Below are 20,165 nucleotides of genomic sequence, written 5' to 3'. Positions count from 1 at the left end.
TATTTTACTGAGCACCAACAATAGCCATTAGGAAAAGGGTTAAAGTGATGAACAAAACATACAAGATCTTTGCCATCTTGGATTAGACATTCCAAATAAAGAGATAAAACAAAGAAGGGAATAAGTAAAGCAAAAAGATAACTTCAGATTGGGTGCACACTCAAAAGTATTTGATGTAACTTTTACCAATTAAGATTGCACCTATTTGAGAGTATTTCTCTTCTCAACTCTTGATATTTCTTTTCCTCTTTACGAAGCTAAGAATAAGAGAGATTTATTAGTGATCTGCCTTTCATCCATCTTATTGGCCAATTCTTTCAAAAGACACACACATATTCATGAAACACATCAATATTTGACATGCTTCATCACACTCATATTATGTTTGTCAGCTGTCAAAGATGTCCACTTTTATTAGAGTTTTCCAGTAGCTGACTCCTGCAGTTCTTGGATTTTTGAGTTTGTCCCCTTGTGTCATAGAAGAAGTTCAAAGACTGAAAACCTAAGACCATGTGCTAAAAATAATTTCAGAAAGGTGTATGGGTAAAGATTCTCTTTTAAAGTAAAATGGTTGTCCCTCCATGATTATTTCTCATTCCACGAGATTTTTCTGTGTAGAGAACAAAAGAGAGTTTGAAAGATGAGGTGGGGTGTGAATCTGGCTGCTTGTAATTCTATGAAATTATACTGACTGTCTTGTCTTCAATGTCAGACAGTAAAACTGCTTCCTCTAACTAGCAAAAGAGATGCTCAGTGCTTTTGTCTTTCATTTTTTCTTAATGCATAATTTATGTATGGCCCATTTATTAATAACCATGAAGTGTTGTACCTGGAAATCTGCTCACAAAAGAACAGAATATACAGAATTAAAATGAACATTTCATAAGGTAGACATTATCTTTATATTAAAAAGAAAACTTGTCCTAGTTAATTCTGAGAATGTTGGATAAAATCCAACAGAAATTATTCAATTATTAATATAACCCTAACCATATTTATCAAATTAAACAAGAATTCCAACTATATCCTGGTTACTGATAAATCTCAAGGGGAATAAAACATTTTTTATAATGACATATTCTACCTAGAAGAGGAAATATTTCAATAAAGCACCATTTCTGGCAGTTCCTTGAAGGCAAAGAAAGTTTATTATTCATCTTGTATGTATTTTCCTTGCCTAACCTAATGGAATTACATTGTAATGATGACAAAATCTACAAAAGCTAATATTTATGAAATAATTAGTATTTGTGAGGTGACGATCTTCTAAAATAGGTGTTATTATCATGTCGTGTTACCAATGAAGAGAGTTTAAAATATTTTGCCCTATGTTACTCAGTTAATGAGAGGAACAGCTGGGATTTGAACTCAAACACCTGACTCCAGAACCCACCTTCTTAACCATTAACTCCACTATTTTCTATAGCTTGTTTAGAGAGGAAATTAAGAAATACATTTAAATTGAAATCCTGATAGATTTAGCCTTCCTGATATAAGCCATAAAGGAGACAAACTTCTGGATAAATGTCAAGAGTATAAAGTAAAACCTTTATTTAGTTCACTGAATAACTCTATATATTCCAAATATTCTAGGACTTATAGAAGTCTAGAGCCGAGAAAGGATTTTAGTAATCATTCCAGTCCAACCCCTTCCATTTTCAGAGTTCGATACAATCCCTTCTGCGACCAGAGATGTGGTAACTCAGGTCACTGAGTACCATGCAACTTGCTAACAGCAAAGCCAAATTTCCTAGTTTCCAAGTAAAAATGATTGAATTACATCTTAACTTTTCTATTTTTGTTTATGCATTTATTTGAAAATGAATTATACCTAAACTATTGATTTACAAAATATGGCAGACTGGCTCTTAAAGGCTGCTTTAAGAGCAGCTTTTCATCCCTGCTTCCTAGTGTCCATGACCTTATGTGATCTCTTTTCCCTAAGTGTGGATGAGATCTGTGACTTACTCTTAATCAACAGAATATGATATCTTAATTTGAGCGTTCAATGAAAATGCTAGCCTGTTTATTTTTAATGTGACTATCCATAAAATTAAGATACACTGGAGCTATTTCTATAGTTTTCATTTGTCATTGACTGTAACATTACTAGGATCATAGGCAAATGAAGTTAAGTTTAAATTACAGTAGCCATTAAAACCATCTTAAATTTAAAACATAGGGTCTTCATTTTGTATCCTTAAAAGGAATTTGCAAAACTGTTTTGTTTCCAGGCATATAACATTTCTGGCATCATGGCTAATGAAAAATATCTTACTTATATTAATATTAAATTTTTTTTAATTATCCTGTTTCCTTCATTTTTCAGATGAAATATTTATGTGCAGAAAGGGACCAATTCAAGGACAAGAAAATGGTCAGGGACAGAATAGCACTGGCAATCTATTTTCCTGAATTTTACTAATAAACCAAGACCTCTAATTTCTTGGGCATTTATCAAACATTAGTAATGGAAACAGTCACAAAGTAGAACATGCCGTTTATATGTTCCTATCTTATCTTAAAATACAAGGACCTAAATATGAGAAGTCTTATTTTCCATATATAGATTTATGCAGCCTGATGCACCAGGGATACCAACAAGGAAAGGCTAATAAAAGGAAATTGAAAGCAGTCATTTCCCAAAAGAAAGGGGCAAATCTTAAGAAATCGTGGTTGCGGAGGTGCAGGTATACAGCATGTCAACATATAAAATAATTTTGAAAATTAATTTATTAATAATAGCTAGTAGGATTCATTGTGTTTATTGAATCTGAATCCTTACTTTCGGTACTCTTGAAACTACATAGTCACCATTCATCATTCTAACTACACATAATGAAAGCCAGAATATTAAAAATAATAATATTTGGAGAAAAAATGTAGAAATTCAAAATTTTAAAATTAATTATAGATTATTAACACACTGCAGAATTTATTTCTGGAGATCATAAATTATGTATCAATTTAGCAATTTATAACCTCTCTAGATGTTATGTGTACTATATTAGATGAAAAAGTAGAACTATAAGAACTTAAAATAATTTTAGAAAGCCCAACAGAACCAAATGCTGTCTTACTCTAATTATTCACATTTAAAATTGAAAATCTACATTTTAGACTTGCTTTTTTCCCATTCCAGAATGCAATATTGAATTTTTCTTATTCTAATTTAGGCAGAAGAGTTAGAGTGTATAGAAAATGGAACATGTTTTTTTAATCTTTGTCAGAGATAGGTACCAGGGAGTGGAAGGGCCGAAGGAGAGGGTGAGCTCCCTCCTTAAGCACACTCCACACCTAGTGCAGAGCCCCAAGGCAGGGAGGTGGGTAAGTGGGTGGTGTGGGCGGAGGGGGCAATCTCACAAACCAGAGATTAAGACCTGAGCCCAAGTCAAGAGTCAGATGCTTAAGCCATTGAGCCACCCAGGGGCCTGGCTGGGAACATAAGTTTTTTAAAGATAACTTTAGGGATACAAAAGCAATCAGAAAAATGGAAAATAATATTTTGCCAACAGTACCCTAAAAGACCTCCTGAAATAACCAATTTCAGAGGTAACACTGGGGCATCAGTTAAAATAAGAAAGCTTTTAGCAACTTTTATTGACTGGAGTGTATGAACTTTGCAACTCTTTAGAACCACATGGTTTTCATATTCAGTATGCCTGCATGCATATATGTGTATAGATAATTGCTATGCCTTGTACCAAGGATATGAACTGTGTAAAATTACTGAAGGAAGTTGTAAATGATGTATGAAATGAGAAATCTTTGCCCACTGGCAGTACATAGATAGAACAGAGATAGTGACGTGCGATCTCTTCTCTATCATTTGTCATAGTATTCATCTTATAAAAGGCAGAACATATCAATAAACCTGAGTGTCAAACATGCATACTAAACAATATATACTATTTCTTTTTTTTTAGGTCTACCTTCTTTCTTGCAAACCAGTCTACAAAAACCTTTGTGCCCAAAGTAAATGTAAAAAACTTCCCTATTAATGATTTCAATTGCCTATCCCAAAACATTAAATGCAGAAATTCTAAATAGGACTAAGTGAATGTGTTTTATACTGATACTTTGTATTGCTGAGATTTTAGACTTGCCATCTAAGGTAAATTTTTTTTGAGACATTTAGAGAAGCTTTATCTATAAAGTCTAATATGCAACCATTTAGAAACATCTGAGGGTAGCATTGACAGTTTCATCGTGCATCCCAGTGTATGAAAGATTTTAGGTTTCACCCTATATTATTGACCAGCGAAGTAAATGGAACAGCACCTTTCTCCTAAATTAGTTTTAATATAAAATTCTTGTGGCTAACTCCCCAATCCCACTGACCAATCCCCAAATAGAAAATTTGATCAGGCAATTATGGTAATTAAACTTAGGTACATTCAATGCCACTTCATCACAAAATGTTATAGTACCAGGAAAACAAATCTGAGAACAGAAATAAAACAAAATAGAAAAAAAAAATCTTTGTAAGTTGGCATATATTTTAGATTACAGAATTTAAGGTTAGAAATGAAAACAGAACAAGTGAAGTAAAGCTGTACCTATGTACAAAAATAAAGTCAATATTATCAAGTAAGTTTGTGACAGCATAAAACAAAGTATCTTTTTGGTGTTCAAGAAGTTGACAGCTTACTAATGTAGAGCCCAAAATAAGATGTTTTTCAGTGACAGCTGAACTTTATTTTTTATGTATACAGAAGGAAATTTCAATATTCATTAAACTGCACTTTTCCAAAACTGGAATGTGTTCCTTCATACGCCAGTTATGATTTTATTAAAATAATAATATAATTAAAAAATTAAAGAATATGCTCTGGCATTTGACATTTTTTTTTTGCAGATGCTACTGATAATTCTCTCTAAAAATTGTAAAACAAATATTTTCTTACCAATTGAGTTCATCTCTTCTTGGAATCACAACTGATTTTTCTTTTGCTTGATGAAGTTAGAAGTGAAGTATCTGATTTTGTTTCCAATCAGTAGACCACACAGATGAATGAATTTTGTTTTGCATATGAGTCACATAAAAATGATGGTATCGTTTTGTTGCTGTGAATAGAGTCAAAAGAGCATAAGACCAAACAATATCTGTCTTTGGTTTATTTTGTAAGTGGAATGTAAATATTGTCTTGTTCTAACAAACACATAAACAGCAGAAATTAATTTTAAATTTTTCAATCCAAAAAAAAAAAGCTTTCAAATGTTGATTCTATATTTAAACTCTATTTAGAAACTATATACATTTTCACCACCACCTTTAAGGTTAATATACAGAGATACTTTTTTGCTTGTTTCTTGTTTTCTTTCTCTTCATTTCATTGCACTTGCTCTGTTTTGGTTTGTAGTGCTTTCCTCACTGAAGTTCTACTACCCACTCAGGTCCTTGTCCAAGACCCAGTTTTTGTGACTTTTATTAGCTCATAGAAATTTTCTCAGTTGTTCTATTCACCTTCTTTCTAAGTATTGATTGATATCTACTGAAACTGTAGAACCAAGATTTTAGCAACTGACTGCTTTGCATTTCCTCTCCCATGGTATTTTCATTTTTCATTGTTTATGTGATCAAAAACACAAAAGCTGGGAAAATTCTGAGAGTACCAGCTGGGTGGACAATTAAGGAAACACTTGCTGAAGTCCATACATCAGATAATTAACCCTGCCATCCATACAGAGATGCTGTCAAACAGAGTCAGCAACCACATATTTTGTTTCCCACGAAAAATAAAACATCTCCACTCCACCCACCCACCCCCACCACAACACTGAGATTAATTTATATCAGGGAAATGGGAAAAAGTCCGTGAGGCAAGGAAAATAGGGCTCACTTCTGATATCGATCAGATCCTCTGGGTTAAAACAATCAGTAAAATCTCTCTAGTATGATTATATTTGCTCCTAGGTAGAGGCAAGTGTTCAAAGATGATTATAGGAGTCATGTCATCAGATTATACATTTTTATTTCTTTTTGGGTTTATATAAAAGCATCTCAAAATCTGCATAGGATTTTATGCAATTCATAACACACCCACATGGGTTCTCTAGATCAGAGATCTCCTCTGCCAGGAAGTATACGACTTTAGTGAGAATATTAAGTAGAAGTCAAAATGCATCACAATTTCCCTTTAACTAAAAATTCCATCAACAATTGTCTCCTAGTGAAAATTTTGCAGGTTACCTTTGGTTAATCAGAGGAATAGAAAACATCTGTCAAGTCCTTTTGTTGGTTCAAAGTATCTTTCTGCTCTCTTACCACCTACTCCTGAATTTTCTTCTGGTAGCTGTACTTCCTGCTAATCATTTTCCCTAATGCCTCTCTGGAGATATTTATTCAGCCGATATCTAAATTTGATGCTGGAGTTAGTTTGCATCAAAAAAAGCTACATTTGTTAAAGGTGTAAATAAATAAATACCAAAATAAATAAATAAAGCAGATGACCTATAACTATAAATAGAGCTTACCCCACACTTCCTTTTGAATGACATTATTAAAGCTGAGGAATTGTGCTTTTGTTAAACTTAGTTATATGTGATCCCTAAAATTGGGAAAGCACAGTCCTTTAGTTTGTTTTTTTTTTATGATGCATTGATTCATGAAAATTCATAGTTTTGTAAACACTATCCCTTTTGCCAGAATATGATCAGAAATTGCATGATGGATTATTTTATGATTCACACACTTTTGTTTAATCTTCATACTAAAAGTTAATTCAACTGTATTCATGGACCACTTAATTTAACCAATTTTATTATAACTATGAAGCCAATTGTTCCTATCTATTGAAAATGTTGTTAACTTGTTTTTTTTTTTGTTTTTTTTGTTTTTTTAAAAAAGGTCACATCTGGAATCGCTGGGTGGCTCAGTGGCTTAGTGCCTGCCTTTGGCCTAGGCCATGATCCTGGAGTCCCGGGATCAAGTCCCACATCAGGCTCCCTGCATGGAGCCTGCTTCTCCCTCTGCCTGTGTCTCTGCCTCTCTCTCTCTCCTCTTTGTCTCTCATGAATAAATAAAATCTTAAAAAAAAAAAAAAAAAAAAAAGGTCACATCTGCCATGAAGACACTATGAAAATTTTTCCATGCTTGATAAATACTGATCAACTATACATAGTGAATTATAAAATAATGAAATAGGAAATAGGAATTTTGGCTATTGGAGAGAATTTTTTTTCAGCCTAGTCAATTGCAAATAACCTAAGTCTGTCAAAATAAAGAAATGCAGCACTCCTTTATAAGTTAATTTCTTTGTTTTTTGTCCAGATAAGTTTCTCTAAAAATTATCAGCATTTTGATAATTTCTCTTTTGTTGTTTTATAAGAGTGTTCAAAAAAATGTCTTGATGTCTTAAGCAGTTAGTTCTGTAAGTTCTTATAAATTCTTGTGAAATATAAGCTGGCTTCATTTTGAATCCATTCTAGAAAGCTGAGCTTATATTTTGCAATAACATAGGCACCTACATTTTGGATACCATGCCAAAGCCAGGCAAAACTGAATTTAAGTTACAAAATATTATCTTTCTGGAATTTAAATTTTCTTTGCCTAATATGCTAAGTTCTGGTAGCTTTAATTTTGATAAGACTAGGAAAAATAAGCTTACCACAAGAGGACGAAAATTAAATGAGTAACTTTAAAAAATCACCACTGAAGCACGTAAACATGGAATAAAATAAAATTTCATGGTAATTAAAATAAAAACTGTACTATCTACCTATAATATGTTTGCTGTTTGGGAAATATGCTTTTAAATGCAAATTTGGTATCCATGAGATCTTGTGTAGTCAATGATTCATTTGTATATAAAATTGAGTAGTAATTAAATTAATGACATGTAAAGCACTCTTTGCAAGCATCCTAGTAAACTGAACTACCTCAACTTACATTCTACAACAATGTGGATTCCTATCTCATTTGAGTGCTGCAACAAGTATATTTGCACCAAATGCAAAACTGATTTAGGTCCCAAATTCTAACTCAAAATTTTGCTTTAATTTTGAAGACTACATAAATATAGAATGTGGACTATGCTTTCTAGCTAACAACACAGTAAACAACATTCTACTTTGAGTTACTTCAAGTTTCAAAGTTAAATCATGTCTTACTAATCTCAATAACTAGTTTATTAGTATAGTACAGTAATGATAAATTCATTTTAAGTCCATACTTAATTTTTTATTATCGTTATTAAAATACATTTGCTTTTACTCAAAGTCTTTTTTTGGCCTTTTTTTCTTTTTGAATTCTTTCTCATTGATTTTCAATCATCCGTTATTTTCAACCCTTAACAAATTAGTGTCTTTCCCTAATCTTCACCCATCTATATTTTTCCATTTTAACACCAGACTTTCAGTCTATGGCATTCTGTTTTGTCTTTGAAATTATAATAGGGATTCAGATTCAACCATTTGTTGATTCAACAAAAATTTCTTGACCATTCTGTTAGATAGTCTTTTTGCCCCTTCAGATCCAATATCTATCCTTGTCTACTCTCTTGTTGTCCCAGAAGGCTGGTCTTTATGATCTGAATCATTTGAGCTCCAATCTGTCAGACTTACGATTGGATTTATGTAATGGTACTGGCATGAAGTAAAATCTTGTAGTTGCTACTTACTCTACCTGAACCAGGTATCTTATAGGGTAACCCTCTCCTGTAGGTAGAACTCTTTCCATGTTCTTGTAACTCCTGACTCCACTTCCTCTTTCTGACCTAAGTAACCACTCCCTTCTAGGAGGTATCTCTTAAACCTGTCTGTGTTTTGTAAATGAGTTCTTCAGTACATTTCATGAATTGTTCTATTGAATGTGTCATCTATTTCTTGATAGATCTAATCTCCTAGTGTGTGCCTGAAATCAGTCTTTTCTATATATCTGTGGATCTTATGAATAAATTAATCATATAACCCATATTTTATGCATAAAGAAATAAAAACTCAAAAGGTTCAATCAAACTTTCCCAGACATTCGGCTAATATAGAGTATAGCCAAAAATTTAATCATACTATCCTACTCAAAGTCTAGCATTCTATTTCCTGTGGTTTAGTTTTCTCCTACTCCCTCCTAAATGTATTTCCATTGGTAACATCCATAAATGATCATTTACTGAGAACCTATAGTACATTGTAATGTACTGAAACTGTAGGAGGCTAAATTCATAGGTATATAGGAATAATAGACATGCACCTGACTAGTGATCTTTTTGGACAAGAATTTCCAGCTATGAACACTAGAAAGGGGTAACATTTTTTCAACGTTAATATCAACATTGAATCTAAGAACTGTCTCCTTACGGGTCTCTGACAGCGTCAGAATTAGAATTCTTTTTATTTTTCCTTGTTGACATATTAAATAGATAGTCAGACTAATGGATTGACAGACAAGGTAAGACAACAGACTATGAACAGACCTGGGAGGGTTAAGATGCACATGACTTAGATTCAAATGCTAACCATCAAGAGAGCACCAGTTTATCCAAAACTCAGTCAGTCATTGGCAATACTAGCAGGTGGAATCTAATGAAGGAATATAGATACTGGTGTTCAATGGAGCTATAGAGATCAACTGGAAATTTGTTCACAGACAGTAAAACTAAATTCTGAGGGAGATGGGAAATAAGAGTACTAATAAAAATTAGGTAGGATTCAGAATGTTATGTACTCTTCAGACTGGTTCTGAGGAATAAATAAAATTATAAATGTAAAATGTGCAATCCAGTGCTTGGCACAAAGTATATTTATGCTATAACCAATGACATGGAGAAAACTACCAATAATCATGCCTAAAACAAGATGGACTCCAGATGGGGGTTGAGTCTAAGAGTCTAAGAGATCTTAACTGGGATAAAGAGAAAATGCAGAATCAAGGCATGAATGGATATGGCTCAAATATAAACACCTACCTGCAAACATGTGGCCCCCACACAACATTGCAACAGAGAGAGGGTGCCTGCTAACAACTCTTCCACAGGCTTCTCTCCACAGACACCCTGAGTCTCTTGGAATATTTGAAGTTCTAAATATATGATACAGATTAGAACTATTTTCCCCACATCTGACCGGTGACCCAGAATTAACAGTTCCTTCCTAATCAACACCCTTATTTTGAAATCTCAGGTGTTAGGAAATCTGACAAATTATTATTGGTCATGAGATAAAGAAGGGACTTTGAGGTTTAATGTCTTCTCAAGATGTTTGTTAAACTAAGTAATCTATAATTGGTTAAATATTTTAGTGTTGGGGGAACTACTCCCATGCTTTATAACATTTATGTGTAACCATTAGCAACACAGAGATGGTAAGTTTTGCTGTGTTTGTGGAGGGTTCTTGCTTCTTAGAGCCTTATGAGAGAAAAGGCAAAGTGTTTGAGAGATTATGCTTCCATCCATGCCTCTTCAGGATGCTCTGGGCAAGAAAACCCAGTTGTGTTCAAACAAATTATTAAGTTATCCATATTATTTGTTATTCGATTTTTCTAAATTATTTTGTACATTTAATATAACTCTTAATCTTAACCCTAGTTTTTCTTGGAGTATGAGAGAAATCGGTAGTAAAAATTAATTTAGAAAAGCAAAGGGAATATTTTAAGATGTATGAAAAGGGAAGTAATAAGTATACACAAACATATAAACTATTACAATTCATTAAGATTAAAGCAAGTCTAATTAAAGCAATGTGTATTTGAGACTGATGCACAAACTTCTAGACAGATGTGCAAACTAAAAGAATAAAGTAACAAATTCAAAAATAACACTAAAGGAGTACCTAGGTGGCTCAGTGGGTTAAAAATATGCCTTGGGCTCAGGTCAGGATCAGAACACCATATGGGGACCCCGCCTCCTATTGGGCTCCCTGCTCAGCGGGGATTCTGCTTCTCCTTCTCCCTCTGCCGCTCCCCCTCCTCCTGTGCCTGCACTCTCTTGCTCTCAAATGAATGAATAAAAAAAATCTTTAAAAAAAAGAATAATGCTATACACATTCTATATACATATAATTGATATATGTTTATTTGCGTATGAATATACATATATAATTAAAGGGAAGATCATATAAATTTTTAAAAAATGGTGTTGGGGCCATTAATTAGCATTTGAAAAAAATGTATGCCAATATAACAAACAATACTCTATAAATGCTAATTTAAAATGTTCAGTTAGAAACTTCAGAACACTATTCAAACAACTGCAAACCTAAACAAAAATATGTTAACATTTATTTAACTCTAGAGAGCTAAAAACTTTTAAAATTTGAAATTATAAATAAAGTAACAAATAAAAATATTAACAAATTTGGCCATTAAAACTGCTGAAGAGTAAACAGCATAAAATAAAAAGAACAGAGCCAAAGGAGAATATTTGTATCAAATGTTAATATTTTTTTTAAGATTTTATTTTTTTATTCATGAGAGACACAGGCAGAGAGAGAGAGGCAGAGACACAGGCAGAGGGACAGGCAGAGGGATAAGCAGGCTCCCTGTGGGGATCCTGATGCGGAACTCGATCCCAGGACCTCAGGATCATGACCTGACCCAAAGGCAGATGCTCAACCACTGAGCCACCCAGGAGCCCCTCAAATGTTAATGTTATATAAAAAATTCTTATTAAGGGAAGAAAATGAGAAATAGAGACAAAGGAAGTTATGTAGAAATCAAGCAAAAGGAAATATCTTTTAGAAATTAGAAAACAAATGGAAAAATAATCATGGTATTTTCTAGTAAAGAAATGCAAATTAAAATATCAATGGAGTATTTTTTGTTTTATGATTTAGTAAGTATCTTTTTGTCTTATGTTGGCTCAATGCTAGTGTTATTGATACTCTTGGTACCTGTTTAAGTTGCTAAAAATCATCCAGATGAAAAACTAGAAATAGCTTTCAAAACTATAAAACATTCATTTTTAATTCAAAATCAAATCTCTTGAAACATAAAGTAAGCATATAGGTTTACTGATTCTAAAATACAACATGATCGTTAGAGAAAAACTTGGGTGCTTGGGTTGCTTAGACTCTTGGTTTCATGATCTCAGGGTGGTGACATGGAACCTGAGCTCCAGCCTCAAGCCAGGCAGCCCCCAGCCCAGTGAGGAGTCTGTCTCCTCTCTCCCTCTATCCCTCCCTCAGTGTACAAATGCTCTCTAAATTAATCAATCAATCACTCTTAAAGCTTTAAAAAGCAGAGAATAAAAATTCAAAAAAAAAAAAAGCTAGTAATCATTCATAACCACGCATACAGAATTAACCACAGATAAAATTTTGGTAAAATTTTCCTGATCTTTTTGCACATATACAAAATTTTACGTTGTTGACCTCTTAATATGTGAATGTGTGTGTATAATACAGCTTTTGCTTTGTCTTTTCATTTAAATCATTCAAAAATGTTGGCAGGAATCATTTTAATGTTATATAGTCCTCTACTGTATATCCATGCCATGATTTATTTTACCATTTCTTTATTATTGGACATTGAGGCAATCTTCAAATTTCTACTGTTTAAATAATAATGCTCTCAGTAATAGCAAAAGTTCAGGAACAATCTAAAAGTTTAAGAGCATGAATGGCTAAGATAGAATACACATAAACTACAAATATTAATAAAAAGTCTGCAGTACAATGGAAATATGATTATGATGCAATGTCTACACATCAAATTGTAATTCAGTTTAGCTCTTCTAAGAAACTTTGCTTGGTACATAGCATTGTACCAGTGTTAAACGTTCGTCTCACTTCTACTTAATAGGTAGGAATTGCAGGCTTGTCCTGCTCTGTACCCCCAATTCTACAGTGCCTCTGTTTCAGGCACCCCGTGGGCACCCAGGATATGTTAATTATTTGACTGACTGAGTAAATCTGCTAATGAAAAGGCTAAATAAGATTAACAAAGCTTTGCTCATGTTCTTCTTTTTTCTTCCAGTTAGTTGTTTTCCTTTCTGTTGTTAGCATGTGTGCATACTTTAATCTTGGGCTTTGGGGCTAGGAACAAGTGATTTTCAATAGATTTGGAAAATATCCCACCTTAATTCTATCCTGAGGTTACATTTAAAGAGCAACAGTTCCGTGTGAAGATGTCAGCACTACAGATTTATTTGCTTCCTTTTGCCTTGGCATACAGAATTTCAGAGGGTGTGAAGCTCCAGAACCAACATTTCCATCAGATGACACCTGTGATAACAGATGGCAGTCAGTCATGCTTTTAACATTAATACCGAATTAGAATAGAAAATAATGCCTAATCGTTCTCAGAGAATTTACTAAAGACAGCTTATAGACTATGAAAATTGGGTTGAATTTCAACAATAATAAACTAATATGAGATTTTCTTTTTGTCTTGAGCAGTTAGAAAGTCCTGAGTAATGATATATTGTGAAGTTAGACAGGAAGCCTCAATTTATTTTTCATCAGGTTCATTTCATTCACAAATGAGATATGGTAGAAAATTGAAAAGTGCTCATTCTCTCTTTGTTTCATCCAAGTGTCCAGCACTTGGCTATACGGTGCCCAATTCATATACACTTTTGCAGCCCAAATAATCCTGGCTGATCTGAACTGTGCAAACAGTCCAGCAAGGCATCTCTGCTTGGCTTGTAACTGTCAACAGAAGGGGAACCTTGTGGTCACACACGAGGGCACAAGTCACCCAACTCAAAGAACAAGGAAAAGATAGGATGTTTGTTATTTCTGTCAATGTTAAAGGGAAAGATTTCTGCTTTTTTCTTTTTCTAAAATTATGTATGGCACTGTCCAGCAGACTTTGAAAGAATGCAGAAAACTTGAAAAAAAAAACGTGGAAAACTTATCATAAATACTACTTCTTATTTGGAAGAGATTTTGCTATTTATAAACAATTTCACTGTTTCTATGACAATATTATAGAAGTCTTCCATGTCAGCTTATGCATGTACATAATTGTTTCTTCAGGGAAATAGTATCTTCACTTTAGGGTGAGAGAAGAAAACACTATTTCTCTTCCTACAAATAAGGCAATGAGATCTGGAATAAAAGAGGACTTTTTTGTTTTGTTTTCTCATTCATGAACCCACACATGTGTACACACACACACACACACACACACACACAATAGTGACAGATGCAGAGCCTTCAAAGATTTGAAAAAAGCAAGGCATTCTCAGTAGTCTGCGACATAAATTAAATGCCCGACTTTGCACTCTCAAACTAGTTTCATGGAATTACTATTTCCCCTACTGTTCTTACATCATAATTTTGGTCAATAAATATCCCATTGGACTGTAGGTTTCTTAAATATAGAGACAGTATCTCATTCACCATGGCAGCCATAGCACAGTTCAAATCTGTGAATCCCATGCCAACTATGAAACACAAATTCTACTTAATTTTACATTTCCTTTATAGACTATTTCTACCACATATAAAACCAAATTATTAAAGTTTAATGTTTATGACCTTAACAAGTTTGTACAATCATAACATTCTGAATTACATCTCTGTTTTTAAATATTTTTCTCTCCAATTTGAGTGCACTTTGATTCTTGAGAGAATCCTCAAAATAAAAGTTACTGATTTGAAATATCATCCATTAGTGTAATATACCAAAACCAGAACTTTTCAAATAGCAAGCCAATATATACTTAGAGACATTAAAATATCTTATGTATTAATCATGGTAAGTAATGGTTGCTAAGTATTTACACAGTGCCAGGTCTTGTGCTATTTCACAGAATACTTAAAAACCATCTCTTGAGGTGTCTTTCTCTATTATTGTAATATGCACCTTATACAAAAGGAAAACTTCTGAAAAGGTTAATAACTGGCCTAGGGTCATAACACCATACCAACTGGAGCTAGAATTCAAACTCCTTTCTCACTGAGTCTAATGCTTCCACTCTTATGTACTTTGCTGTATTGTTTGCTTAATAATAATTGTTTTCCTCTCTGACATTCTCTGTTTCCACCATTAGAGTTGCCAGCAAACTACATTGGCCCAATTCTAGTCTTCATAGCACCCTAGGGAAACAAAACAAAGTAATTTTTAACTTATTCAATCTGAATGACTGATGTTGGGATCAAAGACCTATGGCTTCTTTAAATAAGATTTTAATCAAAGCAAATATGCATTTATTCCATTAATGCAGAAAGAACCCCTACTATCTGTGAAGCATTCTCCATACATAAATAAATTTCATAGTGTTTTATTGAAGCAAAATACTTATATTACCACAATAGAATATAAACCTATGATGGGATTTGGCTAGATGAGTATGGCAAATTTTCATAACACCTGCAATCTTTATGAGTAAATAAAACAAGCAATTTTTAGTGAATATCTTTTTGAATAAAAGTGAATGCAACAAGAATAATAAAAGCAATCATTATTGAGAGTACAGGAAGTTAAACACTAAATCTGATCTAGGAAGTAAAAATAATAAACTCTTCCACAATACCACAAGTTTATACTTGATCTCATACAATGACGTGTAAATGCAACAACCACAACTAAAGAACGTTCTCAGAAAGGAGCACACCACAAATAAGTCCCATTAATGTTACAGAAACATGTCTTTGGAAACACACTTTCCTATGAATACTTGGATTTCACTAAATTTGTGCATCTTTCACAAACCGCCACTGATACTGATGGGGGTCTAGATACCAACTCACCAAAAAAGAACCTCAAAGATTAAACCTGCCACATCCAACATTCTCATATCCACATCCTGGGTTATGCTCTTCAGAACAAAGTAGCTAGACAGTCAGCCAACTTTGACCAAGAGTATTTTCTCCTTCTTTCTTAGGAGAATGAAGAGCTGTTTCTCTTTCATGGATGTGGACTATATATTACTCCTTGATATTCAAAGAAAAGAGTATTTCTTACCTAAGTGGCGTAGTTGCTCAAAGCAAAGTCTGGATACTGTCTCTAGTGCTGATCTACTCTGTAGACTTGGGCAAGTCACCTCATCTCTCTGGGCTTCAATTTCCTTCATCTGTAAAGGGGAGAGAAAAACAGTAGCTATCTCAGCTCGAAGCAGAGCAGATGGATATGACAATGTAAATGAAGCCCTCCTCACTATGCCTGGCACATAGTGAGCAACAGTTGACAATGACAAGAATGGTGGCCATCAACCTCTTTGTACGTGTTTCCTATGGGAATTAATCAGTTTTCCTGTTCTGATCCTTCTCTTTTCTCTCCTGCAACCGCTTAGTAAATGAACTTTTTATACGTGTGGAACATTCCAACTGGTCCCCTTCTCTGGGACCCTCCAAGGAAGAGGGGGATACTATTAGGCACAGAAAGGTATCCCAATGCACCTTGAGGATATATGATGCTAAGTGAAAGAAAGCAGTCACAGAAGGACAAATACCGCAGGATTCCACTTACATGGCACACCGAAACGGTCAAACTCATAGAGTAAAAGGGTGGTGCGGGGTAGTGGGGAGAAGAAACTGGGGAGTTGCTGTTTGATGGGTATAAAGTTTCAGTTATGTGAAATGAAAAAGTTCTAGAGATCTGCCGTAGAATATTGTGTCTATAGTTGAGAATAATGTACTATACACTTAACGTTTGTTAAGAGGGTAGATGTCATGTTATGTATTTTTACCACTATTTTAAAAAAACTATCCTGAGCCATGATAAAAAGGCTAGGCCAATAGTGGAAATATGTGCTTCGTGTACATTCCATTTGTTCCTACTAAATCCCTAAGAACAGAGACCCAAAAGATACTTTCAAAACTCAACATTAGGAGTTAAAAGTTATCTGACACTTTGAGCCAGTTTCTTCCAATCTGTCAGCTGCTGTCTGTTAGAGAAATTTTATGCCCTGAAGCATTTGGGGCACACAATAATTCATAAGTGTGACTTCTAGGAACACCCACTTTACACAATACCAGCATTAAACATCCAAAATCCTAAGCTGTAAAATACAAGGATATTGGAACCAACAAGATGAAGATTTGGAAGGAGCTGCGAGCCCAGCAACTTCAAAGCTGTTATTTAATTTTGTATCTCGTCTTTTCCCAAGCACTTATTTCTCAGATTAAGTAGGAGCATACGAATTGGTATTGTGGAACTTGGGGAAAAAATGGGGCTCTCCTAAATATGAATGGTGACACTGTGGACTATTATAAAATAAAAGGGGCACAAGCAAGAAATGGCAGTCACAGAAATTGGAAATGCATAGCGGAATGATTACAAGTTTGTGTCACGCATTCTGTCATTTCTGATCATATATAGATAAGACTTCCCATAGGAAAAAAGTCTCTGAGCATATCTGCTCGTAATTTCAGTTCTGAATTCAGTCAAGGGGGATATTCTCTGGCCTAATAAAGTAAGGGAGAAACAGCCGCATCCTTCCAATGAAGACCATGTTGATTAAATACTTAAAGCGGGAAGAAGTCAGGGAGTGACAGGTTGGAAGTTGACTAATTTAGGTGTAGTGTTTAAAAGGTTATTTCTTGGGTAGCCCAGGTGGCTCAGTGGTTTAGCGCCGCCTTCAGCCCAGGGTGTGACCCTGGAGACCTGGGATCGAATCCCGCATCCGGCTTCCCATGAGGAGCTTGCTTCTCCCTCTGCCTATGTCTCTGCCTCTCTTTCTCTCTGTGTCTCTCATGAATAAATAAATAAAATCTTTTTAAAAAATAAATAAATAAAAGGTTATTTCTTTATCCTTGAATAAGAACATCAATGTAAAACAACAACACCAAAAACAAAAGCCATAAGGACCTTGAACCTCTTAATTAATATGCAGATTTGCTGTGAAATTTTACCTTTTTTCACATTATGGGACCTTTTAGTTTTTAAATATTATGAGATGTATCTCTTAATATGACATGATTTTTCTTGCTGGATATTAATTTTTAAGTTGTTTAGAAAATAAAAGCGTAGAAGTAAAAATATTTTAACCCACAGACACAAAAGAAAAGCGTTGCAAATATAACATCAGCATTCTTGATATGTTTTAAAATAGATAGGTACATTTTGATACCTATCAAACACTTAATAAAAGATGACTCCTCAAGGCAATTTGCAAACTATGGTTTCATCTAGATATATGTCAGTGTAAATCAGGAACCTTCAGCTCACCGTTTTTCTAAACAAGTATGCCATAATCTTTGCTAGCTCTGTTTCCGTGAGGCCATCATAAATCTACTGCACTGCACTGTCTCCTCAGAACGCAGTCACAGATTCAAATACTTGAAAGCATAGTGAACTATACAAACAGCAAGTCTATATCAAGAGTTAGTAATCTCCTTCACCTGCGGGGCGTATTTCATTTTCACAAAATCTTAATAGAAATGCACCCATCATGCTTAAAAACACTCCATTATTATCACAATTTGTTGAAAAATACCTTTTCTATTAGCCTATAATATGAAATAGGAATGGACACCCCCTTTAATGTATACATATATATGGTTTGCATATAATGTCTACTAGATTACCCAAGGTGGACTTTGGTGTATTGAATGCAAACATAGATTCAAATAGCATAAAACATTTTTTTCTCAATTTGCTGCTACAGATATTTAATTTGCTTTGATCTAAACATGCTAACATTATCCAAGTGGAAGAAGCAACTAAGATTCGTTATTATAGATTTATTTCTAATAGTGAATGTGTCTCCTAAAAAAAAAGTGAAATAAAATGTATGAAAGTATTTAATTTTCAGTCTTCAAACTTAAATGGGATATTAAAATCAGAAAAAAAATGTAAACCTTTGCCTTTTCTGGAATTATAGTTTATAGTTTTGTATTTATTGAATGCATTCATAGGCTCCCTTAGGATGTGAAATGTATGGAAATATATGTGCATTGCTAAAGAAAGAACTAAATTTATTCTTTCCCCACATCATGCTCTTCTTTGCAGTAGAGGTTTTTAATTCAATACAGAGCTAGAATGAGATGGAGCCAATTTCCTGGTCTATATGTGTGACAAATGCTGAAAGTGGCACAAGATTAACAAATTAGTTGAAGTATAGATCTTAAAGGATTTTTTTTTCTGTGTCTCAAAATCAAAATTCATACTTTATTTGAAATGAAGCCTTCTTTAGAACTCAATAATGACTAAAGGTCTTTTATTTCTCTGTGTTTAAGATAAAAGGATGGGGTGTATGACAACTACTAGCATTTTTTGAGCAAATATTTTTACTTGTAAGAAAGCTTACAAAGATTTTATATTTAGAATTTGAAATGATATTAATTGTAATCCTGCATCTTGTGTGAGTCACTGCAATGTGTGATTTGGAAAAGATGAAACATTCTTCTCCAAATAACTCCTTATTCCCCCCAATAAAAGCATAAAATGAAAAGCTGGGTAAAATTCATTTATTTCTGTATTTTTATGAGTAAGAACAATGTTTAAAATGTTAGGTGCTAGATCAATATGCTTACTTTTCTAATAACATTTGTTAGCTGGTTTTAAGTAAAAACTATCAGGCATGGCTGTTTTCCCTAACCTCAGAATTATGTGCTTGATATCATCCAGATAACTAACACCAAACAATAAAAACATCTGCGACAATAAAAGCATGTAACAGTTGTGGAATTGTTTAATTTGGGAGAAAATGGCTATGTTTGATAATCAAACGTGTGAGAATTGATTTCTCCTCTTTTTGAGAAACTTTTATATTTTTCAAACCTTGTTTTTTGCTTTTTGTTTAAGGAATCAACTTAGGACTTGGAAGACCTCTTTAAAAGGTGTTCTGAAATACGTGGTTTGGATTTGGCTCACTCGTTTCCGGTGTAAAGGGTTGTCATATAGTCCACCTGTTTTGCTTGGGCTTAAATTATATAAAAATACAGCATTTTAAAAACAAGCACAGCCTTACTTGTTGTCCCCAAACATGATACCATTCTTAAAATTCAAGAAGAGTTCTATGCAGGTGGTACATCTCAGTCACCCAATCTCCTTTCACATATCTGTTCATGTTGACAGACTATGTCATAATACATCAACAGAAAGATCAGCACGGAAGAACAAAATTTCATCGCCTGACAGCAAGAGGAAAACTGATTTTCAGTATTAAATTAGTAAAAATATATCATTACCTCACTTCCAATAACTCTACTACCTCTAGAAGATAAGGTGTCTGCTATAATCACAAGTAATATGCAAAGACAATTAGGTTTGCTTGTATCTTTGGCATCACCCTTTGACTGACAGCCGGATCTCATTTTATCTTTTATACATTATTTTT

The 20,165-nt window shown here is 33.8% G+C and overlaps 1 long non-coding RNA gene across 1 annotated transcript in view; it reads right to left on the bottom strand.

The window, feature by feature from the left end:
* The window catches only part of LOC121498888, a 45,160-nt gene that overhangs the window by 6,189 nt on the left and 18,806 nt on the right, over window positions 1–20,165 (bottom strand). Inside the window, exons 3-5 of the long non-coding RNA XR_005989940.1 lie at window positions 15,848–15,956; window positions 13,012–13,158; window positions 4,908–5,067 (exon numbers count right to left, since the gene is read on the bottom strand). This is a non-coding gene — a long non-coding RNA (uncharacterized LOC121498888). The remainder of the gene's footprint in view (window positions 1–4,907; window positions 5,068–13,011; window positions 13,159–15,847; window positions 15,957–20,165) is intronic.

The sequence above is a fragment of the Vulpes lagopus genome, chromosome 9 (genome assembly GCF_018345385.1).
Source record: "Vulpes lagopus strain Blue_001 chromosome 9, ASM1834538v1, whole genome shotgun sequence".
Lineage (NCBI taxonomy): Eukaryota > Metazoa > Chordata > Mammalia > Carnivora > Canidae > Vulpes > Vulpes lagopus.
This window is presented reverse-complemented; position numbering and strand designations above follow the sequence as displayed.